The sequence below is a fragment of the Pseudophryne corroboree genome, unplaced genomic scaffold, assembly GCF_028390025.1.
Source record: "Pseudophryne corroboree isolate aPseCor3 unplaced genomic scaffold, aPseCor3.hap2 scaffold_806, whole genome shotgun sequence".
In the NCBI taxonomy this organism is placed as follows: domain Eukaryota; kingdom Metazoa; phylum Chordata; class Amphibia; order Anura; family Myobatrachidae; genus Pseudophryne; species Pseudophryne corroboree.
The window spans coordinates 252,351-277,816 of record NW_026970385.1 but is presented as its reverse complement, the minus strand read 5'-3'; the positions used below and the strand labels follow the sequence as shown (position 1 = coordinate 277,816).

The window sequence follows — 25,466 nt, the reverse complement described above, 5'->3', positions numbered from 1 at the left end:
ATGGTGTAGGGTACCTGGCCTTCTCTGATGTAATCAGAGTTAGATTTGATTCAGTGAATTTATAAAAACAGCTAGGAAGCACAATTTAGCAGTGGGTTGCAGAGAAAAAGAAATATGCTGGCAGAAAAATCCAATTGAGTGATTAAACAGCTCTTCATTTTCTGGCTTTATTTTATGCTAACAAATTTGTGCTCTGAAAAGTGTCCACAAAGCCAAGTATCTGATTAACACCTTTGTAGGGATGGTTTTTCACCTATTATTAAATTAAACTTGCTTCATTGGAAAGGCAGCAAGTGATGTCATCCAAGCAGTGGGTCAAAGTTGGCTTCAAACCTCGTCTGCTTATGAAAAGAGAAAAGGGGTATGCAGGGCATGGCGGCCTTTTGCGGTGCTTGGATGACCCCTAGTTCGCATTAAATAATGCAGTCGAGTTTCCCACATTTGGGGAAATCACAGGGGTCAGCATACCCAGAATGCAATGAATGAACCGCTCCCTGGGAGAACAGTCTTCATGACCATGGTATCTCCTATGCAAAATAAGTATGATTTGGGATAGGGCTGGGGAGGGCCTCTGCTCAGGCACATCTCTGTCAAGTAAAGGAGATTCAACTGAGGCAGCACAAGGGAACTCTCATCTGGGGACAACAACTGCAGGGAGAACACATATTTTCAGATGAACATGGGAGGGCAGAAGGCTGCCTAATACTGAAGCACCCCCAAACAACAAACCAAATGCAACAACTAGTGCAAGCATTCCTGGGGGAAGGCCTGCAGCAGATGGATTTGCATATGGCGATGTCATCCAAGCAGTGGGTCAAAGTTGGCTTCAACCCTCGTCTGCATATGAAAAGAGAAAAGGGGCGTGCAGGGCATGGCGGCCTTTTGCGGCACTTGGATGACCCCTAGTTCACATTTCTTGCAGCAGCTGGGCACTGTAACAGCTCCAGAGCTGCTCTGTATGGCAAGTAAAAGGGTGTGGGCCCTGCAGCACTACCTGTAGTTCGCATTGTGCGAGACCCCTAGTTCGCATTAAACACCCCCACCCTCCTTCGGTGTGGGGCTCATGTTGGCCATGCCCCAGCCCCTGAAGCATTCACGCTGATTTCTTGCAGCAGCTGGGCACTGTAACAGCTCAAGAGCTGCTCTGTAAGGCAAGTAAAAGGGTGTGGGCCCTGCAGCACTACCTGTAGTTTGCATTGTGCTTTGGAAGGCACAAAGTAAGCAGACGGGAGGAGAAGTCAGGATAGTGCACAAGGGTATAGACGGGAGGGGCTCAAGAAAAAAGAAGTGGAAACAGACAGCAAACTAGGCTTCCAATGCACAATGCAAACTACAGGTAGTGCTGCAGGGCCCACACCCTTTTACTTGCCTTACAGAGCAGCTCTGGAGCTGTTTAATCACTCAATTGGATTTTTCTGCCAGCATAATTTTTCTCTTACGTCCTAGAGGATGCTGGGGACTCCGTAAGGACCATGGGGGATAGACGGGCTCCGCAGGAGACATGGGCACTTTAAGAAAGACTTTAGATCTGGGTGTGCACTGGCTCCTCCCTCTATGCCCCTCCTCCAGACCTCAGTTTACTACTGTGCCCAGAGGAGACTGGGTGCTTTTCAGGGAGCTCTCCTGAGTTTCCTGACAGAAAGTATATTTGTTAGATTTTTTTATTTTCAGGGAGCCTGCTGGCAACAGACTCTCTGCATCGAGGGGCGGAGGGGAGAGATGCACACCTACTTCTGTGAGTTGATAGGCTCTGCTTCTTAGGCTACTGTACAGCATTAGCTCCAGAGGGATCGGTACGCAGGTCTCACCCTCGCCGTCCGTCCCAGCGCCGCGCCGCCGTCCCCCTCGCAGAGCCGGAAGATAGAAGCCGGGTGAGTATGAGAAGAAAAGAAGACTTCAGAGGCGGCGGAAGACTTCATGATCTTCACTGAGGTAACGCACAGCAGTAAAGCTGTGCTCCATTGCTCCCATACACCTCTCACACGGCAGTCAGTGTAAGGGTGAAGGGGCGCAGGGGGGACGCCCTGGGCAGCAATATAGACCTCTCTTTGGCAAATTAAATATATATGCAGCTAGGCACTGTATATATATATATATAAGAGCCCCCGCCATTTTTTTACTATATTTGAGCGGGACAGAAGCCCGTCGCTGAGGGGGTGGGGCTTCTCCCTCAGCACTCACCAGCGCCATTTTCTCCACGGCACCGCTGAGGGGAAGCTCCACGGACTCTCCCCTGCTTATACCACGGTAGAAAGAGGGTCTTAAAGAAGAGGGGGGCACATAATTAGGCGCATATATATATGGAAATACAGCGCTACTGGGTAAACATAAAATTATTGTGTTTTTTTCCTGGGTCATATAGCGCTGGGGTGTGTGCTGGCATACTCTCTCTCTCTGTCTCTCCAAAGGGCCTTGTTGGGGAACTGTCCTCAGATAAGAGGATTCCCTGAGTGTATGGTGTGTCGGTACACGTGTGTCGACATGTCTGAGGTAGAAGGCTCTCCTAGAGAGGAGCAGGAGCAAATTAATGTGGTGTCTCCATCGACAACGCCGACACCTGACTGGATGGATATGTGGAATGTTTTAAGTGCTAATGTAAACTTATTACACAAGAGATTAGACAAAGCTGAAGCTAGGGAACAGTCAGGGAGTCAACCCATGCCTGTCCCTATGTCGCAGGGACCTTCGGGTCTCAAAAGCGCCCACTATCCCAAATAGTTGACACAGATACCGACACGGATTCTGACTCCAGTGTCGACTACTATGATGCAAAGTTACAGCCAAAATTGGCTAAATGTATTCGATATATGATTATTGCACTAAAAGATGTTTTGCACATCACAGAGTCCCCTGTCCCTGACACGAGGGTACACATGTATAAGGGAAAGAAACCTGAGATAACCTTTCCCCCCTCACATGAGTTGAACGAATTATGTGAAAAAGCTTGGGAATCTCCAGACAAAAAGCTGCAGATTCCCAAAAGGATTCTTATGGCGTATCCTTTCCCGCCAATGGACAGGATACGGTGGGAATCCTCCCCTAGGGTGGATAAAGCATTGACACGCTTATCCAAAAAGGTAGCGCTGCCATCCCAGGATACGGCTACCATCAGGGACCCTGCTGACCGCAAGCAGGAGGTTACCCTAAAGTCCATTTACACACATTCTGGTACCTTACTCAGACCGGCAATTGCGTCGGCCGGGGTTGTAGCGCGGTGGCAGCATGGACAGATACCTTATCAGCAGAGATTGAGACCCTAGATAAGGATGCTATGTTATTGACCATAGGGCATATAAAAGATGCTGTCCTATATATGAGAGATGCTCAAAGTGACATTAGTCTACTGGGTTCTAGAATAAACGCTATGTCGATTTCTGCTAGATGAGTCCTATGGACCCGGCAATGGACAGGTGATGCCGACTCAAAAAGGCATATGGAGGTTTTACCTTACAGGGGTGAGGAATTGTTTGGGGAAGGTCTCTCGGACCTAGTCTCCACAGCTACAGCTGGTAAATCAAATTTTTTGCCTTATATTCCCTCACAGCCTAAGAAAGCACCACATTATCAAATGCAGTCCTTTCGATCACAGAGAAACAAGAAAGTACGAGGTGCGTCGTTTCTTGCCAGAGGTAAGGGCAGAGGGAAGAAGCTGCACAACACAGCTAGTTCCCAGGAACAGAAGTCCTCCCCGGCCTCTACAAAATCCACTGCATGACGCTGGGGCTCCGCTAAAGGAGTCCGCCCAGTTGGGGGCACGTCTTCGAGTTTTCAGCCACATCTGGGTTCATTCGCAGGTGGATCCCTAGGCAATAGAAATTGTTTCTCAGGGTTACAAGCTGAAATTCGAAGAGGTGCCTCCTCGCCGGTTTTTCAAATCGGCCCTACCATCTTCTCCCCAGGAAAGGGAGATAGTGTTAAATGCAATTCACAAATTGTATCTTCAACAGGTGGTGGTCAAGGTTCCCCTGCTTCAACAAGGAAAGGGAAATTATTCGACCCTGTTTGTAGTCCCAAAACCGGACGGTTTGGTCAGACCCATATTAAATTTAAAATCCCTGAACCTATACTTGAAAAGGTTCAAGTTCAAGATGGAATCGCTAAGAGCGGTCATCGCCAGCCTAGAAGGGGGGGATTTTATGATATCTCTGGACATAAAGGATGCATACCTTCATGTACTCATTTATCCACCTCATCAGGCGTACCTAAGATTTGCGGTACAGTATTGTCATTACCAATTTCAGACGTTGCCGTTTGGTCTCTCCAGAATTTTCTCCAAGAATTTTCACCAAGGTAATGACGGAAATTATGGTGCTCCTGCGAAAGCAAGGTGTCACAATTATCCCGTACTTGAACGATCTCCTCATAAAAGCGAGATCAAGAGAGCAGTTGCTGAACAGCGTATAACTTTCACTGAAGGTGTTACAGCAACACGGCTGGATTCTCAATATCCCGAAGTCGCAGTTGGTTCCTACGACTCGTCTGACTTTGCTTGGGCATTATTCTGGATACGGACCAGAAAAGGGTTTATCTTCCGATAGAAAAGGCCCAGGAACTCATGACTCTGGTCAGGAACCTATTGAAACCAAAACAGGTGTCAGTGCATCACTGCACTCGAGTCCTGGGAATGATGGTGGCATCATACGAGGCCATTCCCTTCGGCAGGTTCTATGCGAGGATCTTGCCAGGTGAGATACTATGATCACGTAGGTGCTTCTCCCCTAGTTCGCATTAAACACCTCCACCCTCCTTCGGTGTGGGGCTCATGTTGGCTATGCCCCAGCCCCTGAAGCATTCAAGCTGATTTCTTGCAGCAGCTGGCCACTGTAACAGCTCCAGAGCTGCTCTGTAAGGCAAGTAAAAGGGTGTGGGCCCTGCAGCACTACCTGTAGTTTGCATTGTGCATTGGAAGGCACAAAGTAAGCAGACGGGAGGAGAAGTCAGGATAGTGCACAAGGGTATAGAAGGGAGCGGCTGAAGAAAAGAGAAGTGGAAACAGACAGCAAACTAGGCTGGAGAGAGACCTGAGACAAAGAGATCTGAATTATACGAGAGCCGACCAGGGGAAACACAAATTATGCAGTCAAGTTTCCCACATTTGGGGAAATCGCAGGAGCAGCACACCCAGAGTACAATGGGTGAGCCTTGCCCTGGGAGAAGCACCTTCATGATCATAGTATCTCACCTGGCAGGTAAGTAGGAGTTGGGCTAGAGCTGGGGAGGGTCGCTGCTCGGGTACCCCCCTGTAAAGTGAAGGAGATCCAACTGAGGCAGCACAAGGGAACTCTCGAAAGAAGAACAAGGCTAAAGGAAAATCTGAGACAAAGAAATCTGACTTTTACCAGAGCTGACCAGAAGAAATCACAAACACAGCCTCCCACTACCACAAATAATGCAGTCAAGTTTCCCACATTTGGGGAAATCACAGGGGTCAGCATACCCAAAATGCAATGAATAAACCTCACCCTGGGAGAAAAATCTTCATGACCATGGTATCTCCTATGCAAAATAAGTATGATTTGGAATAGGGCTGGGGAGGGCCGCTGCTCATGCACATCTCTGTCAAGTAAAGGAGATTTAACTGAGGCAACACAAGGGAACTCTCATCTGGGGACAACAACTGCAGGGAGAACATATATTTTCAGATGAACATGGGAGGGCAGAAGGCTGCCTAATACTGAAGCACCCCCAAACAACAAACCAAATGCAACAACTAGTGCAAGCATTCCTGGGGGAAGGCCTGCCGCAGATGGATTTGCATATGGTGATGTCATCCAAGCAGTGGGTCAAAGTTGGCTTCAACCCTCGTCTGCATATGAAAAGAGAAAAGGGGCGTGCAGGGCATGGTGGCCTTTTGCGGCGCTTGGCTGACCCCTAGTTTGCATTAAACACCTCCACCCTCCTTTGGTGTGGGGCTCATGTTGGCTATGCCCCAGCCCCTGAAGCATTCAAGCTGATTTCTTGCAGCAGCTGGGCACTGTAACAGCTCCAGAGCTGCTCTGTAAGGCAAGTAAAAGGGTGTGGGCCCTGCAGCACTACCTGTAGTTCGCATTGTGCGTTGGAAGGCACAAAGTAAGCAGACAGGAGGAGAAGTCAGGATAGTGCGCAAGGGCATAGAAGGGAGCGGCTCAAGAAAAGAGAAGTGGAAACAGACAGCAAACTAGGCTGGAGAGAGACCTGAGACAAAGAGATCTGAATTATACGAGAGCCGACCAGGGGAAACACAAATTATGCAGTCAAGTTTCCCACATTTGGGGAAATCGCAGGAGCAGCACACCCAGAGCAATGGGTGAGCCTTGCCCTGGGAGAAGCACCTTCATGATCATAGTATCTCACCTGGCAGGTAAGTAGGAGTTGGGCTAGAGCTGGGGAGGGTCGCTGCTCGGGTACCCCCCTGTAAAGTGAAGGAGATCCAACTGAGGCAGCACAAGGGAACTCTCGAAAGAAGAACAAGGCTAGAGGAAAATCTGAGACAAAGAAATCTGACTTTTACCAGAGCTGACCAGAGGAAAGCACAAACACAGTCCCCCACTACCACAAATAATGCAGTCAAGTTTCCCACATTTGGGGAAATCACAGGGGTCAGCATACCCAAAATGCAATGAATGAACCTCACCCTGGGAGAACAATCTTCATGACCATGGTATCTCCTATGCAAAATAAGTATGATTTGGAATAGGGCTGGGGAGGGCCGCTGCTCATGCACATCTCTGTCAAGTAAAGGAGATTCAACTGAGGCAGCACAAGGGAACTCTCATCTGGGGACAACAACTGCAGGGAGAACACATATTTTCAGATGAACATGGGAGGGCAGAAGGCTGCCTAATACTGAAGCACCCCCATACAACAAACCAAATGCAACAACTAGTGCAAGCATTCCTGGGGGAAGTTCTGCAGAAGACGGATTTGCATACGGTGATGTCATCCAAGCAGTGGGTCAAAGTTGGCTTCAACCCTCATCTGCATATGAAAAGAGAAAAGGGGCGTGCAGGGCATGGCGGCCTTTTGCGGTGCTTGGATGACCCCTAGTTCGCATTAAACACCTCCACCCTCCTTTGGTGTGGGGCTCATGTTGGCCATGCCCCATCCCCTGAAGCATTCAAGCAGATTTCTTGCAGCAGCTGGGCACTGTAACAGCTCCAGAGCTGCTCTGTAAGGCAAGTAAAAGGGTGTGGGCCCTGCAGCACTACCTGTAGTTTGCATTGTGCATTGGAAGGCACAAAGTAAGCAGACGGGAGGAGAAGTCAGGATAGTGCACAAGGGTATAAAAGGGAGCGGCTGAAGAAAAGAGAAGTGGAAACAGACAGCAAACTAGGCTGGAGAGAGACCTGAGACAAAGAGATCTGAATTATACGAGAGCCGACCAGGGGAAACACAAATTATGCAGTCAAGTTTCCCACATTTGGGGAAATCGCAGGGGCAGCACACCCAGAGTGCAATGGGTGAGCCTTGCCCTGGGAGAAGCACCATCATGATCATAGTATCTCACCTGGCAGGTAAGTAGGAGTTGGGCTAGAGCTGGGGAGGGTCTCTGCTCGGGCACCCCCCTGTCAAGTGAAGGAGATCCAACTGAGGCAGCACAAGGGAACTCTCAAAAGAAGAACAAGGCTAGAGGAAGATCTGAAACAAAGAAATCTGACTTTTACCAGAGCTGACCAGAGGAAAACACAAACACAGTCCCCCACTACCACAAATAAAGCAGTCGAGTTTCCCACATTTGGGGAAATCACAGGGGTCAGCATACCCAGAATGCAATGAATGAACCTCACCCTGGGAGAATAATCTTCATGACCATGGTATCTCCTATGCAAAATAAGTATGATTTGGGATAGAGCTGGGGTGGGCCGCTGCTCAGGCACATCTCTGTCAAGTTAAGGAGATTCAACTGAGGCAGCACAAGGGAACTCTCATCTGGGGACAACAACTGCAGGGAGAACACATATTTTCAGATGAACATGGGAGGGCAGAAGGCTGCCTAATACTGAAGCACCCCCAAACAACAAACCAAATGCAACAACTAGTACAAGCATTCCTGGGGGAAGTTCTGCAGAAGACGGAATTGCATACGGTGATGTCATCCAAGCAGTGGGCCAAAGTTGGCTGGAACCCTCATCTGCATATGAAAAGAGAAAAGGGGTATGCAGGGCATGGCGGCCTTTTGCGGCGCTTGGATGACCCTTAGTTCGCATTAAACACCCCCACCCTCCTTCGGTGTGGGGCTCATGTTGGCCATGCCCCATCCCCTGAAGCATTCAAGCTGATTTCTTGCAGCAGCTTGGCACTGTAACAGCTCCAGAGCTGTTCTGTTAGGCAAGTAAAAGGGTGTGGGCCCTGCAGCACTACCTGTAGTTTGCATTGCGCATTGGAAGGCACAAAGTAAGCAGACAGGAGGAGAAGTCAGGATAGTGCACAAGGGTATAAAAGGGAGCGGCTCAAGAAAAGAGAAGTTGAAACAGACAGCAAACTAGGCTGGAGAGAGACCTGAGACAAAGAGATCTGAATTATACGAGACCTGACCAGGGGAAACACAAATTATGCAGTCAAGTTTCCCACATTTGGGGAAATCGCAGGGGCAGCACACCCAGAGTGCAATGGGTGAGCCTTGCCCTGGGAGAAGCACCTTCATGATCATAGTATCTCACCTGGCAGGTAAGTAGGAGTTGGGCTAGAGCTGGGGAGGGTCGCTGCTCGGGCACCCCCCTGTCAAGTGAAGGAGATCCAACTGAGGCAGCACAAGGAAACTCTCGAAAGAAGAACAAGGCTAGAGGAAGATCTGAGACAAAGAAATTTGACTTTTACCAGAGCTGACCAGAGGAAAACACAAACACAGTCCCCCACTACCAACAAATAAAGCAGTCGCGTTTCCCACATTTGGGGAAATCACAGGGGTCAGCATACCCAGAATGCAATGAATGAACCTCACCCTGGGAGAGTAATCTTCATGACCATGGTATCTCCTATGCAAAATAAGTATGATTTGGGATAGGGCTGGGGAGGGCCGCTGCTCATGCACATCTCTGTCAAGTAAAGGAGATTCAACTGAGGCAGCACAAGGGAACTCTCATCTGGGGACAACAACTGCAGGGAGAACACATATTTTCAGATGAACATGGGAGGGCAGAAGGCTGCCTAATACTGAAGCACCCCCAAACAACAAACCAAATGCAACAACTAGTGCAAGCATTCCTGGGGTAAGTTCTGCAGAAGACGGATTTGCATACGGTGATGTCATCCAAGCAGTGGGTCAAAGTTGGCTTCAACCCTCATCTGCATATGAAAAGAGAAAAGGGGCGTGCAGGGCATGGCGGCCTTTTGCGGTGCTTGGATGACCCCTAGTTCGCATTAAACACCCCCACCCTCCTTTGGTGTGGGGCTCATGTTGGCCATGCCCCATCCCCTGAAGCATTCAAGCTGATTTATTGCAGCAGCTGGGCACTGTAACAGCTCCAGAGCTGCTCTGAACGGCAAGTAAAAGGGTGTGGGCCCTGCAGCACTACCTGTAGTTTGCATTGTGCATTGGAAGGCACAAAGTAAGCAGACGGGAGAAGTCAGGATAGTGCGCAAGGGCATAGAAGGGAGCGGCTCAAGAAAAGAGAAGTTGAAACAGACAGCAAACTAGGCTGGAGAGAGACCTGAGACAAAGAGATCTGAATTATACGAGAGCCGACCAGGGGAAACACAAATTATGCAGTCAAGTTTCCCACATTTGGGGAAATCGCAGGAGCAGCACACCCAGAGTGCAATGGGTGAGCCTTGCCCTGGGAGAAGCACCTTCCTGATTATAGTATCTCACCTGGCAGGTAAGTAGGAGTTGGGCTAGAGCTTGGGAGGGTCGCTGCTCGGGCACCCCCCTGTCAAGTGAAGGAGATCCAACTGAGGCAGCACAAGGAAACTCTCGAAAGAAGAACAAGGCTAGAGGAAGATCTGAGACAAAGAAATCTGACTTTTACCAGAGCTGACCAGAGGAAAGCACAAACACAGTCCCCCACTACCACAAATAATGCAGTCGAGTTTCCCAAATTTGGGGAAATCACAGGGGTCAGCATACCCAGAATGCAATGAATGAACCTCACCCTGGGAGAACAATCTTCATGACCATGGTATCTCCTATGCAAAATAAGTATGATTTGGGATAGGGCTGGGGAGGGCCGCTGCTCAGGCACATCTCTGTCAAGTAAAGGAGATTCAACTGAGGCAGCACAAGGGAACTCTCATCTGGGGACAACAACTGCAGGGAGAACACATATTTTCAGATGAACATGGGAGGACAGAAGGCTGCCTAATACTGAAGCACCCCCAAACAACAAACCAAATGCAACAACTAGTAAAAGCATTCCTGGGTGAAGGTCTGCAGAAGACGGATTTGCATACGGTGATGTCATCCAAGCAGTGGGCCAAAGTTGGCTGGAACCCTCATCTGCATATGAAAAGAGAAAAGGGTTATGCAGGGCATGGCGGCCTTTTGCGGCGCTTGGATGACCCCTAGTTCGCATTAAACACCTCCACCCTCCTTCGGTGTGGGGCTCATGTTGGCTATGCCCCAGCCCCTGAAGCATTCAAGCTGATTTCTTGCAGCAGCTGGGCACTGTAACAGCTCCAGAGCTGCTCTGTAAGGCAACTAAAAGGGTGTGGGCCCTGCAGCACTACCTGTAGTTCGCATTGTGCGTAGGAAGGCACAAAGTAAGCAGACGGGAGAAGTCAGGATAGTGCGCAAGGGCATAGAAGGGAGCGGCTCAAGAAAAGAGAAGTGGAAACAGACAGCAAACTAGGCTGGAGAGAGACCTGAGACAAAGAGATCTGAATTATACGAGAGCCGACCAGGGGAAACACAAATTATGCAGTCAAGTTTCCCACATTTGGGGAAATCGCAGGGGCAGCACACCCAGAGTGCAATGGGTGAGCCTTGCCCTGGGAGAAGCACCTTCATGATCATAGTATCTCACCTGGCAGGTAAGTAGGAGTTGGGCAAGAGCTGGGGAGGGTCGCTGCTCGGGCACCCCCCTGTCAAGTGAAGGAGATCCAACTGAGGCAGCACAAAGGAACTCTCGAAAGAAGAACAAGGCTAGAGGAAGATCTGAGACAAAGAAATCTGACTTTTACCAGAGCTGACCAGAAGAAAGCACAAACACAGTCCCCCCACTACCAACAAATAAAGCAGTCGCGTTTCCCACATTTGGGGAAATCACAGGGGTCAGCATACCCAGAATGCAATGAATGAACCTCACCCTGGGAGAGTAATCTTCATGACCATGGTATCTCCTATGCAAAATAAGTATGATTTGGGATAGGGCTGGGGAGGGCCGCTGCTCATGCACATCTCTGTCAAGTAAAGGAGATTCAACTGAGGCAGCACAAGGGAACTCTCATCTGGGGACAACAACTGCAGGGAGAACACATATTTTCAGATGAACATGGGAGGGCAGAAGGCTGCCTAATACTGAAGCACCCCCAAACAACAAACCAAATGCAACAACTAGTGCAAGCATTCCTGGGGGAAGGCCTGCAGCAGATGGATTTGCATACGGTGATGTCATCCAAGCAGTGGGTCAAAGTTGGCTTCAACCCTCGTCTGCATATGAAAAGAGAAAAGGGGCGTGCAGGGCATGGCGGCCTTTTGCGACGCTTGGATGACCCCTAGTTCGCATTAAACACCTCCACCCTCCTTCGGTGTGGGGCTCATGTTGGCTATGCCCCAGCCCCTGAAGCATTCAAGCTGATTTCTTGCAGCAGCTGGGCACTGTAACAGCTCCAGAGCTGCTCTGTACGGCAAGTAAAAGGGTGTGGGCCCTGCAGCACTACCTGTAGTTTGCATTGTGCATTGGAAGGCACAAAGAAAGCAGACAGGAGGAGAAGTCAGGATAGTGCACAAGGGTATAAAAGGGAGGGGCTCATGAAAAAAGAAGTGGAAACAGACAGCAAATTAGGCTGGAGAGAGACCTGAGACAAAGAGATCTGAATTATACGAGAGCCGACCAGGGGAAACACAAATTATGCAGTCAAGCTTCCCACATTTGGGGAAATCAGAGTGCAATGGGTGAGCCTTGCCCTGGGAGAAGCACCTTCATGATCATAGTATCTCACCTGGCAGGTAAGTAGGAGTTGGGCTAGAGCTGGGGAGGGTCGCTGCTCGGGCACCCCCCTGTCAAGTGAAAGAGATCCAACTGAGGCAGCACAAGGGAACGCTCGAAAGAAGAACAAGGCTAGAGGAAGATCTGAGACAAATAAATCTGACTTTTACCAGAGCTGACCAGAGGAAAGCACAAACACAGTCCCCCACTACCACAAATAATGCAGTCGAGTTTCCCACATTTGGGGAAATCACAGGGGTCAGCATACCCAGAATACAATGAATGAACCTCACCCTGGGAGAACAATCTTCATGACCATGGTATCTCCTATGCAAAATAAGTATGATTTGGGATAGGGCTGGGGAGGGCCGCTGCTCAGGCACATCTCTGTCAAGTAAAGGAGATTCAACTGAGGCAGCACAAGGGAACTCTCATCTGGGGACAACAACTGCAGGGAGAACACATATTTTCAGATGAACATGGGAGGGCAGAAGGCTGCTTAATACTGAAGCACCCCCAAACAACAAACCAAATGCAACAACTAGTGCAAGCATTCCTGGGGGAAGGCCTGCAGCAGATGGATTTGCATACGGTGATGTCATCCAAGCAGTGGGTCAAAGTTGGCTTCAACCCTCGTCTGCATATGAAAAGAGAAAAGGGGCGTGCAGGGCATGGCGGCCTTTTGCGGCGCTTGGATGACCCCTAGTTCACATTAAACACCTCCACCCTCCTTCGGTGTGGGGCTCATGTTGGCTATGCCCCAGCCCCTGAAGCATTCAAGCTGATTTCTTGCAGCAGCTGGGCACTGTAACAGCTCCAGAGCTGCTCTGTACGGCAAGTAAAAGGGTGTGGGCCCTGCAGCACTACCTGTAGTTTGCATTGTGCATTGGAAGGCACAAAGTAAGCAGACAGGAGGAGAAGTCAGGATAGTGCACAAGGGTATAAAAGGGAGGGGCTCATGAAAAAAGAAGTGGAAACAGACAGCAAACTAGGCTGGAGAGAGACCTGAGACAAAGAGATCTGAATTATACGAGAGCTGACCAGGGGAAACACAAATTATGCAGTCAAGCTTCCCACATTTGGGGAAATCGCAGGGGCACCACACCCAGAGTGCAATGGGTGAGCCTTGCCCTGGGAGAAGCACCTTCATGATCAAAGTATCTCACCTGGCAGGTAAGTAGGAGTTGGGCTAGAGCTGAGGAGGGTCGCTGCTCTGGCACCCCCCTGTCAAGTGAAAGAGATCCAACTGAGGCAGCACAAGGGAACTCTCGAAAGAAGAACAAGGCTAGAGGAAGATCTGAGACAAATAAATCTGACTTTTACCAGAGCTGTCCAGAGGAAAGCACAAACACAGTCCCCCACTACCACAAATAATGCAGTCGAGTTTCCCACATTTGGGGAAATCACAGGGGTCAGCATACCCAGAATGCAATGAATGAACCTCACCCTGGGAGAACAATCTTCATGACCATGGTATCGCCTATGCAAAATAAGTATGATTTTGGATAGGGCTGGGGAGGGCCGCTGCTCAGGCACATCTCTGTCAAGTAAAGGAGATTCAACTGAGGCAGCACAAGGGAACTCTCATCTGGGGACAACAACTGCAGGGAGAACACATATTTCCAGATAAACATGGGAGGGCAGAAGGCTGCCTAATACTGAAGCACCCCCAAACAACAAACCAAATGCAACAACTAGTACAAGCATTCCTGGGGGAAGGCCTGCAGCAGATGGATTTGCATATGGTGATGTCATCCAAGCAGTGGGTCAAAGTTGGCTTCAACCCTCGTCTGCATATGAAAAGAGAAAAGGGGCGTGCAGGGCATGGCGGCCTTTTGCGGCGCTTGGATGACCCCTAGTTCGCATTAAACACCTCCACCCTCCTTCGGTGTGGGGCTCATGTTGGCTATGCCCCAGCCCCTGAAGCATTCAAGCTGATTTCTTGCAGCAGCTGGGCACTGTAACAGCTCCAGAGCTGCTCTGAACGGCAAGTAAAAGGGTGTGGGCCCTGCAGCACTACCTGTAGTTTGCATTGTGCATTGGAAGGCACAAAGTAAGCAGACGGGAGAAGTCAGGATAGTGCGCAAGGGCATAGAAGGGAGAGGCTCAAGAAAAGAGAAGTTGAAACAGACAGCAAACTAGGCTGGAGAGAGACCTGAGACAAAGAGATCTGAATTATATGAGAGCCGACCAGGGGAAACACAAATTATGCAGTCAAGTTTCCCACATTTGGGGAAATCGCAGGAGCAGCACACCCAGAGTGCAATGGGTGAGCCTTGCCCTGGGAGAAGCACCTACATGATCATAGTATCTCACCTGCCAGGTAAGTAGAAGTTGGGCTAGAGCTGGGGAGGGTCGCTGCTCGGGTACCCCCCTGTCAAGTGAAGGAGATCCATCTGAGGCAGCACAAGGGAACTCTCGAAAGAAGAACAAGGCTAGAGGAAGATCTGAGACAAATAAATCTGACTTTTACCAGAGCTGACCAGAGGAAAGCACAAACACAGTCCCCCACTACCACAAATAATGCAGTCGAGTTTCCCACATTTGGGGAAATCACAGGGGTCAGCATACCCAGAATGCAATGAATGAACCTCACCCTGGGAGAACAATCTTCATGACCATGGTATCTCCTATGCAAAATAAGTATGATTTGGGATAGGGCTGGGGAGGGCCGCTGCTCAGGCACATCTCTGTCAAGTAAAGGAGATTCAACTGAGGCAACACAAGGGAACTCTCATCTGGGGACAACAACTGCAGGGAGAACACATATTTTCAGATGAACATGGGAGGGCAGAAGGCTGCCTAATACTGAAGCACCCCCAAACAACAAACCAAATGCAACTACTAGTGCAAGCATTCCTGGGGGAAGGCCTGCAGCAGATGGATTTGCATATGGTGATGTCATCCAAGCAGTGGGTCAAACAACAAACCAAATGCAACAACTAGTGCAAGCATTCCTGGGGGAAGGCCTGCAGCAGATGGATTTGCATACGGTGATGTCATCCAAGCAGTGGGTCAAAGTTGGCTTCAACCCTCGTCTGCATATGAAAAGAGAAAAGGGGCGTGCAGGGCATGGCGGCCTTTTGCGGTGCTTGGATGACCCCTAGTTCGCATTAAACACCTCCACCCTCCTTCGGTGTGGGGCTCATGTTGGCTATGCCCCAGCCCCTGAAGCATTCAAGCTGATTTCTTGCAGCAGCTGGGCACTGTAACAGCTCCAGAGCTGCTCTGTACGGCAAGTAAAAGGGTGTGGGCCCTGCAGCACTACCTGTAGTTTGCATTGTGCATTGGAAGGCACAAAGTAAGCAGGCAAGGTCCAGAGAACAGTTAGAGGTCGGAGTAGCACTATCTCAAGTAGTACTACGACAGCACGGATGGATTCTAAATATTCCAAAATCGCAGCTGATTCCGACGACACGTCTGCTGTTCCTAGGGATGATTCTGGACACAGTACAGAAAAAGGTGTTTCTCCCGGAGGAGAAAGCCAAGGAGTTATCCGACATAGTCAGGAACCTCCTAAGACCAGGCCAAGTGTCAGTACAATGCACAATGGTCCTGGGAAAGATGGTGGCTTCTTACGAAGCGATTCCATTCGGCAGATTCCATGCAAGAACTTTTCAGTGGGATCTGCTGGACAAATGGTCCGGATCGCATCTTCAAATGCATCAGCGGATAACCCTGTCTCCAAGGACAAGGATGTCTCTCCTGTGGTGGTTACAGAGTGCTCATCTCCTAGAGGGCCGCAGATTCGGCATTCAGGATTGGGTCCTGGTGACCACGGATGCCAGCCTGAGAGGCTGGGGAGCAGTCACACAGGGAAGAAATTTCCTGGGCTTGTGGTCAAGCATGGAAACGTCACTTCACATAAATATCCTGGAACTAAGGGCCATTTACAATGCCCTAAGTCAGGCAAGACCTCTGCTTCAGGGTCAGCCGGTGTTGATCCAGTCGGACAACATCACGGCAGTCGCCCACGTAAACAGACAGGGCGGCACAAGAAGCAGGAGGGCAATGATGGAAGTGGCAAGGATTCTTCGCTGGGCGGAGAATCATGTGATAGCACTGTCAGCAGTGTTCATTCCGGGAGTGGACAACTGGGAAGCAGACTTCCTCAGCAGACACGATCTTCACCCGGGGGAGTGGGGACTTCACCCAGAAGTCTTCCACATGATTGTGAACCGTTGGGAAAAACCAAAGGGTGGACATGATGGCGTCCCGCCTCAACAAAAAGCTGGACAGATATTGCGCCAGGTCAAGGGACCCTCAGGCAATAGCTGTGGACTCTCTGGTAACACCGTGGGTGTACCAGTCAGTGTATGTGTTCCCTCCTCTTCCTCTCATACCAAAAGTACTGAGAATCATAAGAAGGAGAGGAGTAAAGACTATACTCGTGGCTCCGGATTGGCCAAGAAGGACTTGGTACCCGGAAATTCAAGAGATGCTCACGGAAGACCCGTGGCCTCTACCTCTAAGAAAGGACCTGCTCCAGCAGGGACCATGTCTGTTCCAAGACTTACCGCGGCTGCGTTTGACGGCATGGCGGTTGAACGCCGGATCCTGAAGGAAAAAGGCATTCCGGATGAAGTCATCCCTACCCTGATCAAAGCCAGGAAGGATGTAACCATACAACATTATCACCGTATTTGGCGTAAATATGTTGCGTGGTGCGAGGCCAGGAAGGCCCCTACAGAGGAATTTCAACTGGGTCGTTTCCTGCATTTCCTGCAAACAGGACTGTCTATGGGCCTCAAATTAGGGTCCATTAAGGTTCAAATTTCGGCCCTGTCAATATTCTTCCAAAAAGAACTGGCTTCTGTTCCTGAAGTTCAGACGTTTGTCAAGGGAGTACTGCATATACAGCCTCCTTTTGTGCCTCCAGTGGCACCTTGGGATCTCAATGTAGTTTTGGGATTCCTAAAATCACATTGGTTTGAACCACTCACCACTGTGGACTTAAAATATCTCACATGGAAAGTGGTAATGCTGTTAGCCCTGGCTTCAGCCAGGCGTGTCTCAGAATTGACCAAAACAAAAAACTGCAACAAACGAGCGCCTAATCATCAAAATAAAAAGTGAAAACCAATACGTGTTTCATAGAATTAAATAATCACAATTTTATGTTCCTGATAGTCTGCGCTTGCCGGAATACTATGTGTAGTATTGTGGTGATAGCATAGAAAAAGAACAAACGGCTGCGCTGAATATCAGGAACGAAACATGATGTACAGAGAGCCAACGTAAAAAATAACAATGTTTATTAATAAAACATATAAAAAGATTAATTGTCAAATAACCGGTGAAAAATATATACAAATATATATAAGAACAGTCACTAGACGTGAGCTAGTGGTATATTGTAATGACTCAGCTTATTGGGGTGAAAAGTTCAGTGATTCACTTGTTAGATAGTTGATAAATACCAGGTGTGTTGGTAGGATCCTAATGAATAAAAAAGTCCCTCAGTTGAAATTGATATTCAATACCTTTCCAAAATGGGCTGGTAAGAGCCGAGCGTCCTCGGCTTCAATGTCCTGCAATGCCCATATACGCTGTGCAGCGGAAAGGAATGGACCGTCTCTCTCACAACCCGGTCGTGGCGGCGTGTGCGCTGAAGCCGCTGATGTCGGATGCTGTAGAAGGAGGGTGCAGCGGGGACCAAGGAACACCTGGAAGATTTCACCTGAGCTGAGTGTGGATAGGGGCGGGTCCTGACGCGTTTCGTCACGTTCACGTGACTTTCTCAAAGGTAGAATGTTCTTATATATATTTATATATATTTTTCACCGGTTATTTGACAATTAATCTTTTTATATGTTTTATTAATAAACATTGTTATTTTTTACGTTGGCTCTCTGTACATCGTGTCTCAGAATTGGCGGCTTTATCCTATAAAAGCCCTTACCTAATTTTTCATATGTGGTGCCTGCGGCTACTAGGGACTTGGAGGATTCCAAGTTGCTGGACGTAGTCAGGGCCCTGAAAATATATGTTTCCAGGACGGCTGGAGTCAGAAAATCTGATTCGCTGTTTATCCTGTATGCACCCAGCAAGCTGGGTGCTCCTGCTTCTAAGCAGACGATTGCTCGTTGGATTTGTAGTACAATTCAGCTTGCACATTCTGTGGCAGGCCTGCCACAGCCAAAATCTGTAAAAGCCCATTCCACACGGAAAGTGGGCTCATCTTGGGCGGCTGCCCGAGGGGTCTCGGCTTTACAACTTTGCCGAGCAGCTACTTGGTCAGGGGAAAACATGTTTGCTAAATTCTACAAATTTGATACCCTGGCTGAGGAGGACCTGGAGTTCTCTCATTCGGTGCTGCAGAGTCATCCGCACTCTCCCACCCGGTTGGGAGCTTTGGTATAATCCCCATGGTCCTTTCGGAGTCCCCAGCATCCACTAGGACGTTAGAGAAAATAAGAATTTACTTACCGATAATTCTATTTCTCATAGTCCATAGTGGATGCTGGGCGCCCATCCCAAGTGCGGATTGTCTGCATTACTTGTACATAGTTATTGTTACAAAAATCGGGTTATTGTTGTTGTGAGCCATCTTTTCAGAGGCTCCTTCTGTTATCATGCTGTTAACTGGGTTCAGATCACAAGTTGTACGGTGTGATTGGTGTGGCTGGTATGAGTCTTACCCGGGATTCAAAATCCTTCCTTATTGTGTACGCTCGTCCGGGCACAGTATCCTAACTGAGGCTTGGAGGAGGGTCATAGGGGGAGGAGCCAGTGCACACCAGCTAGTCCTAAAGCTTTTACTTTGTGCCCAGTCTCCTGCGGAGCCGCTATTCCCCATGGTCCTTTCGGAGTCCCCAGCATCCACTACGGACTATGAGAAATAGAATTATCGGTAAGTAAATTCTTATTTTCTGGACTGTGTCCAGGATCATCCTTAGGAATAGAAGACGTGTCGTCGGAATCAGCTGCGATTTTGGAATATTAAGAATCCAACCGTGCTGCCGCAACACTACTTGAGATAGTGCTACCCCGACTACCAACTGTTCCCTGGATCTTGCCCTTATCCGGAGATCGTCCAAGTAAGGGATAATTAAAACTCCCTTCCTTCGAAGGAGTATCATCATTTCGGCCATTACTTTGGTAAAGACCCGGGGTGCCGTGGACAAACCAAACGGCAGCGTCTGAAACTGATAGTGACAGTTCTGTACCACAAACCTGAGGTACCCTTGGTGAGAAGGGTAATTTGGGACATGGAGATAAGCATCCTTGATGTCCAGAGACACCATATAATCCCCTTCTTCCCGGTTTGCCATCACCGCTCTGAGTGACTCCATCTTGAATTTGAACCTTTGTATGTAAGTGTTCAAGGATTTCAGATTTAAATTAGGTCTCACCGAGCCGTCCGGCTTCGGTACCACAAACAGCGTGGAATAATACCCCTTTCCCTGTTGTAGGAGGGGTACCTTGATTATCACCTGCTGGGAATACAGCTTGTGAATGGCTTCCCATACCGCCTCCCTGTCGGAGGGAGACGTCGGTAAAGCAGACTTTAGGAAAACGGCGAAGGGGAGACGTCTCGAATTCCAATTTGTACCCCTGAGATACCACCTGAAGGATCCAGGGGTCCACCTGTGAGTGAGCCCACTGCACGCTGAAATTTATGAGACGGGCCCCCACCGTTTCTGTTCCTGGGAACTGGCTGTTTGCTGCAGCCTTTTTCCTCTCCCTCTGCCACGGGGCAGAAATGAGGAGCCTTTTGCCCGCTTGCCCTTATGGGGCCCAAAGGACTGCGCCTGATAATACGGCGTCTTCTTATGTTGAGAGGCTACCTGGGGTAAAAATGTGGATTTCCCAGCCGTTGCCGTGGCCACCAGGTCTGTTAGACCTACCCCAAATAACTCCTCCCTTTTATAAGGCGATACTTCCATATGCCTTTTGGAATCAGCATCACCTGACCACTGTCTTGTCCATAACCCTCTTCTGGCAGAAATGGACAGCGCACTTACTCTTGATGCCAGTCGGCAAATATCCCTCTGTGCATCACGCATATATAGAAAGCATCTTTTAAATGCTCTATAGTCAGTAATATACTGTCCCTATCTAGGGTATCAATATTGTCAGTCAGGGAATCCGACCAAGCCACCCCAGCACTGCACATCCAGGCTGAGGCGATTGCTGGTCGCAGTATCACACCCGTGTGAGTGTATATACATTTTAGGATATTTTACTGCTTTCTGTCAGCAGGTTCCTTAAGGGCGGCCATATCCGGGGACGGTAGTGCCACCTGTTTAGACAAGCGTGTGAGCGCTTTATTCACCCTAGGGGGTGTTTCCCAATGTGCCCTATCCTCTGGCGGGAAGGGGTATGATGCTAATAACTTTTTAGGAATTAACAGTTTTTATCGGGGGAAACCCACGCATCATCACACACTTCATTTAATTCCTCAGATGCAGGAAAAACTACAGGCAGTTTTTTCTCACCCAACATAATACCCTTTTTAGTGGTACTGGTATTATCAGAAATGTGTAAAAACATTTTCCATAGCCTCAATCATGTAACGTGTGGCCCTACTGGAAGTCACATTCGTCTCTTAATCGTCGACACTGGAATCAGTATCCGTGTCGGCGTCTGTATCTGCCATCTGCGGTAACGGGCGTTTTAGAGCCCCTGATGGCTTTTGAGACACCTGGACAGGCACAGGCTGAGTAGCCGGCTGTCTCATGTCATCAATCTTTTGTAAAGAGCTGACACTGTCACGTAATTCCTTCCATAAGCTCAGCCACTCAGGTGTCGACTCCCTAGGGGGTGACAACTCCATTACAGGCAATTGCTCCGCCTCCACACCATTTTCCTCCTCATACATGTCGACACAATCGTACCGACACACACACACACAGGGAATGCTCTGATAGAGGACAGGACCCCACTAGCCCTTTGGGGAGACAGAGGGAGAGTATGCCAGCACACACCAGAGCGCTATATATATATATATATATATATATACAGGGATAACCTTATATAAGTGTTTTTCAACTTATAGCTGCTGTATTGTTATACTACGCCTAATTAGTGCCCCCCTCTCTTTTTTAACCCCTTTCTGTAGTGTAGTAACTGCAGGGGAGAGCCAGGGAGTTTCCCTCCAACGGAGCTGTGAGAGAAAATGGCGCCAGTGTGCTGAGGAGATAGGCTCTGCCCCCTTCTCGGCGGCCTTTTCTCCCGTTTTTCTGTGGAATCTGCCAGGGGTTAAAATTCATCCATATAGCCCTGGGGGCTATATGTGATGTATTTTCGCCAGCCAAGGTGTTTCTATTGCTGCTCAGGGTGCCCCCCCCTAGCGCCCTGCACCCTCAGTGACCGAAGTGTGAAGTGTGCTGAGGAGCAATGGCGCACAGCTGCAGTGCTGTGCGCTACCTTGGTGAAGACAGGATGTCTTCTGCCGCCGATTTTCCGGACCTCTTCTTGCTTCTGGCTCTGTAAGGGGGCCGGCGGCGCGGCTCTGGGACCGAGCTCCGAGGCTGGGCCTGTGTTTGGTCCCTCTGGAGCTAATGGTGTCCAGTAGCCTAAGAAGCCCAATCCACTCTGCACGCAGGTGAGTTCGCTTCTTCTCCCCTTAGTCCCTCGATGCAGTGAGCCTGTTGCCAGCAGGTCTCACTGAAAATAAAAAACCTAAAACTAAACTTTCACTAAGAAGCTCAGGAGAGCCCCTAGTGTGCACCCTTATCGGCCGGGCACAAAAATCTAACTGAGGCTTGGAGGATTGTCATAGGGGGAGGAGCCAGTGCACACCAGGTAGTCCTAAAGCTTTACTTTTGTGCCCAGTATCCTGCGGAGCCGCTAATCCCCATGGTCCTTACGGAGTTCCCAGCATCCACTAGGACGTCAGAGAAACACTGATAGAGTACATTATATTTATGAATTAATTGCTTCCAGATTCTGCAGCAGCATCATCAGCACCACCAGTGTTACTCACAGTCACTTCACACTGACTGCTGCACAACACATCACTTAATTTCCGGGCCGCCCGCCACCTGGTGAAGAGACATGGGAGATGAAGGACCAGCAGTGCCACGTTGAGCGGAAGTATTGTGAATTAGTTACCCACACACTCCTTGTGACACCTGCTCCCCGTCTGCCCTCCCACCCGCCGCCTGCCGTCCGGAACCCGCACTGACAAGTAAGTCTCAGCAGAATGTGTCTGCCAGCAGCTCCCAGTCCCTCCTAGAGGAACACTGCCAGTGGTGTGGCGGCCGCGGCACACTAGGACTGAGAGACCGCAGCAGGAGGAAAGCACAGGTGGGCGGGAGGAGAGCATGGGCGGACATCACCACGTCACATTGCAAGGTGACGCCAGTCCCCCCAGTGAGGCCGCCGACGAATGCACTCAGCATAGTATTAGCAGCAGGCAGAGGGGGGTCGGGTGCAGCGGTGGTGGGAGGTACGGAAATGAGCTGCAGGCTAGGCTCCACCGATCACACAGTCAGCGATCACTGTGCTACAGCAAGCGTGGCGTGCAGCGGTGCTGAACATTAGGGAGTGCCTGTGCGCACCAGGCACCCCCTGTACGCACGCCTATGCGCTACCACCCCCCATATGCCACACTACATCACTATGCTACAGCCCTCCCATATGCTGCACTTCATAATTACACTATACCCCCCATACAACATACTACATCACCACACTACACTACTCACAATAAAATTAAAACATCCCAGTTCCTCATTCTTAATGAGCTCACGTGAGTTCTCTCCCCAACGGAGCTCCAGACCAAGTAACAATGAAGACACCAGCAGCGTGTAGGGGGCAGGCCTGGTCCACTTGTCAGGAGAGAGCAGTCACAGGAGGGTAAGAAGGGGGCGGGGCCTAGTCCTACAGACGGGAGAGAGCACAGACAGGAGAGAGCAAGGTACAGGGGTAGAAGGGGACGGAGCCTATTCTTACAGGCTTTCAAAATTCGACTTTAAAATTCGACATTTGACAAATTCGACTTTTCTGCAATGGTACAAATGCGGCAATTCGACAAAAGTATATTCAATTGAAGTTTGTAAATTCGACAACAGTGCTTTTAAACAGTAAATTCGTCATTTTCAATCCGCCACACTTTGCTGGCGGAATCTAATAAAAAAAATTTAAAAACATGTTTTTTTTTTGCAGTTTTTTTTTTTTGGTAATAGCATATCTATTTATATTAGAAGGGATTAGGTACTTGGTTTGTCTTTTTTGGAGGCACAAGTATTATTTATATATTTTTTAAAATATTATTTATTTTTTAAATGGAATGTGAAAAACCCGAAAAAAAAATTGCGTGGGTCCCCCCTCCAAAGCATAACCAGCCTCGGGCTCTTCGAGCCGGTCCTGGTTCTAAAAATCCGGGGGAAAAACGGACAGGGGATCCCCCGTATTTTTAAAACCAGCACCGGGCTCTGCGCCTGGTGCTTATGCAAAAAATACGGGGGACAAAAAGAGTAGGGGTCCCCCGTATTTTTTACACCAGCATCGGGCTCCACTAGCTGGACAGATAATGCCACAGCCGGGGGTCACTTTTATACAGTGCCCTGCGGCCGTGGCATTAAATATCCAACTAGTCACCCCTGGCCGGGGTACCCTGGGGGAGTGGGGACCCCTTCAATCAAGGGGTCCCCCCCCCAGCCACCTAAGGGCCAGGGGTGAAGCCCGAGGCTGTCCCCCCCATCCAAGGGCTGCGGATGGGAGGCTGATAGCCTTGAGAAAATTTAAAGAATATTGTTTTTTCTAGTAGTACTACAAGTCCCAGCAAGCCTCCCCCGCAAGCTGGTACTTGGAGAACCACAAGTACCAGCATGCAGGAGAAAAACGGGCCCGCTGGTACCTGTAGTTCTACTGGGGAAAAAATACCCAAATAAAAACAGGACACAGACACCGTGAAAGTATAACTTTATTTCCCACCTGCCGACACACACATACTTACCTATGTTGACATGAAGCAGTCGGTCCTCTTCTCCAAGTAGAATCCACGGGTACCTGAAAATAAAAGATAATTATACTCACCTGATCCAGGTTCCAGATTAAATCCACGTACTTGGCAAAACAACAAACCGAACACCCGGACCAGACGGACTGAAAGGGGTCCCATGTTTACACATGGGATCCCTTTCCACGAATGCAGACATCCGAATCTCGCGAGAATCCGACAGCGGGATGATGACGTTCGTGCGCGCTCAGGCTAGCCGAGCAAGGCGGGAAGGTTCGAACCTGCCTCGGACCCGTGTAAAATGGGTGAAGTTCGGGGGGTTCGGATTCCGACGAACCGAACCCACTCATCACTAGTATGTACGTGAGTGTCAGGTGCCGTGCGCGTACATACGTGTCAGTGCCGTGCGTGTACGTACGTGTGTGTCAAGTGTCGTACGTGTACGTGTGTGTGTGTGTGTGTGTCAGGTGGCGCGTACCTACATGTGTGTATGTCAGGTGCTGTGCATGTGTGTACGTACAGGCGTGTGTCAGGTGCCGCGCGTGTACGTACGTGTGTGTGTGTGTGTGCCAGGAGCCGCGCGTGTACATGCGTGTGGGTGTCAGGAGCCGTGCGTATACGTACATACGTGTAGGTGTCAGGTGCCGTGCGTATACGTATATACGTGTGTGTGTCAGGAGCCGCGCGTGTTCGTACATGTGTGTGTGTGTGTGTCAGGAGCCACGCGTGTGTGTGTGTCAGGAGCCACGCGTGTTCGTACATGTGTGTCAGGTGCCGCACGTGTATGTGTGTGTGTGTGTTAAATTCCGCGTGTGTACGTACGTATGTGTGTGCCTGGAGCCGCGCGTGTACATACATGTGTGTGTGTGTCAGGTGCTGTACGTGTATGTGTGTGTCTCAGGTGCTGCACGTGTATATGTGTGTATCTCAGGTGCTGCATTTGTATGCGTCAGCTGCCACGTGGGTGTCAGGTGTTGAGCGTGTATGTGTTTGTGTCGCATCTGTATGTGTGTGACTGTCAGGTGCTGCACGTGTATGTGTGTGTCAGGTGCTGCATGTATATATGTGTGTGTTAGGTGCTGTTCATGTATGTGGGAGTGGCAGGTGCTACATGTGTATATATGTGTGAGTGGCAGGTGCTGCGTGTGTATACGAGTGTGTGTGAGGTGCTGCGAGTGTATGTGTGTGTTAGGTGCTCTGAGTGTATATGATTGTGTGTCAGGTGCTGTGCGTGTGTGCGTTAAATGCCACATGTATGTATGTGTGTCAGGTGCTGCGTGTGTGTGTGGGTGTGTCAGGTGCTGCATGTCTGTGTGTGTGGGTGTGTCAGGTGCTGCATGTGTGTGTGTGTGTGTGTGTGTGTCTGTCAGGTGCTGCATGTGTGTGTCAGGTGCTGCATGTCTGCGTGTGTGTGTCAGGCGCTGCATGTCTGTGTCAGGTGCTGCGTGTGTGTGTGTCAGGTGCTGTGTGTGTGTGTGTGTCAGGTGCTG

At 49.6% G+C, this 25,466-nt stretch overlaps 16 non-coding genes and 2 pseudogenes across 16 annotated transcripts; all 18 read right to left on the bottom strand.

The window, feature by feature from the left end:
* Positions 1 to 365: 365 nt before the first annotated feature.
* On the bottom strand, positions 366 to 544 carry LOC135041959 (U1 spliceosomal RNA; annotated as a pseudogene).
* Positions 545 to 5,034: 4,490 nt separating this feature from the next.
* LOC135042007 (U1 spliceosomal RNA) lies at positions 5,035 to 5,197 on the bottom strand. The gene has a single exon (XR_010235348.1). It is a non-coding gene; the product is annotated as a U1 spliceosomal RNA (small nuclear RNA).
* Positions 5,198 to 5,349: 152 nt separating this feature from the next.
* On the bottom strand, positions 5,350 to 5,513 carry LOC135041978 (U1 spliceosomal RNA). Its single transcript, XR_010235320.1, has one exon. It is a non-coding gene; the product is annotated as a U1 spliceosomal RNA (small nuclear RNA).
* Positions 5,514 to 6,187: 674 nt separating this feature from the next.
* On the bottom strand, positions 6,188 to 6,348 carry LOC135041955 (U1 spliceosomal RNA). Its single transcript, XR_010235299.1, has one exon. It is a non-coding gene; the product is annotated as a U1 spliceosomal RNA (small nuclear RNA).
* A 152-nt stretch (positions 6,349 to 6,500) lies between these two features.
* Positions 6,501 to 6,664, bottom strand: LOC135041963 (U1 spliceosomal RNA). The gene has a single exon (XR_010235305.1). It is a non-coding gene; the product is annotated as a U1 spliceosomal RNA (small nuclear RNA).
* A 674-nt stretch (positions 6,665 to 7,338) lies between these two features.
* LOC135042002 (U1 spliceosomal RNA) lies at positions 7,339 to 7,501 on the bottom strand. The gene has a single exon (XR_010235342.1). It is a non-coding gene; the product is annotated as a U1 spliceosomal RNA (small nuclear RNA).
* A 152-nt stretch (positions 7,502 to 7,653) lies between these two features.
* LOC135041973 (U1 spliceosomal RNA) lies at positions 7,654 to 7,817 on the bottom strand. The gene has a single exon (XR_010235315.1). It is a non-coding gene; the product is annotated as a U1 spliceosomal RNA (small nuclear RNA).
* Positions 7,818 to 8,491: 674 nt separating this feature from the next.
* On the bottom strand, positions 8,492 to 8,654 carry LOC135041995 (U1 spliceosomal RNA). The gene has a single exon (XR_010235335.1). It is a non-coding gene; the product is annotated as a U1 spliceosomal RNA (small nuclear RNA).
* Positions 8,655 to 8,806: 152 nt separating this feature from the next.
* On the bottom strand, positions 8,807 to 8,971 carry LOC135041999 (U1 spliceosomal RNA). The gene has a single exon (XR_010235338.1). It is a non-coding gene; the product is annotated as a U1 spliceosomal RNA (small nuclear RNA).
* A 671-nt stretch (positions 8,972 to 9,642) lies between these two features.
* LOC135041946 (U1 spliceosomal RNA) lies at positions 9,643 to 9,805 on the bottom strand. Its single transcript, XR_010235290.1, has one exon. It is a non-coding gene; the product is annotated as a U1 spliceosomal RNA (small nuclear RNA).
* Positions 9,806 to 9,957: 152 nt separating this feature from the next.
* Positions 9,958 to 10,121, bottom strand: LOC135041950 (U1 spliceosomal RNA). Its single transcript, XR_010235294.1, has one exon. It is a non-coding gene; the product is annotated as a U1 spliceosomal RNA (small nuclear RNA).
* Positions 10,122 to 10,792: 671 nt separating this feature from the next.
* On the bottom strand, positions 10,793 to 10,955 carry LOC135041993 (U1 spliceosomal RNA). The gene has a single exon (XR_010235333.1). It is a non-coding gene; the product is annotated as a U1 spliceosomal RNA (small nuclear RNA).
* A 152-nt stretch (positions 10,956 to 11,107) lies between these two features.
* Positions 11,108 to 11,273, bottom strand: LOC135041989 (U1 spliceosomal RNA). Its single transcript, XR_010235329.1, has one exon. It is a non-coding gene; the product is annotated as a U1 spliceosomal RNA (small nuclear RNA).
* Positions 11,274 to 12,245: 972 nt separating this feature from the next.
* Positions 12,246 to 12,409, bottom strand: LOC135041961 (U1 spliceosomal RNA). Its single transcript, XR_010235303.1, has one exon. It is a non-coding gene; the product is annotated as a U1 spliceosomal RNA (small nuclear RNA).
* A 674-nt stretch (positions 12,410 to 13,083) lies between these two features.
* On the bottom strand, positions 13,084 to 13,246 carry LOC135041957 (U1 spliceosomal RNA). The gene has a single exon (XR_010235301.1). It is a non-coding gene; the product is annotated as a U1 spliceosomal RNA (small nuclear RNA).
* Positions 13,247 to 13,398: 152 nt separating this feature from the next.
* On the bottom strand, positions 13,399 to 13,562 carry LOC135041965 (U1 spliceosomal RNA). The gene has a single exon (XR_010235307.1). It is a non-coding gene; the product is annotated as a U1 spliceosomal RNA (small nuclear RNA).
* Positions 13,563 to 14,254: 692 nt separating this feature from the next.
* On the bottom strand, positions 14,255 to 14,396 carry LOC135041984 (U1 spliceosomal RNA; annotated as a pseudogene).
* Positions 14,397 to 14,548: 152 nt separating this feature from the next.
* On the bottom strand, positions 14,549 to 14,712 carry LOC135041980 (U1 spliceosomal RNA). Its single transcript, XR_010235322.1, has one exon. It is a non-coding gene; the product is annotated as a U1 spliceosomal RNA (small nuclear RNA).
* Positions 14,713 to 25,466: the final 10,754 nt, after the last annotated feature.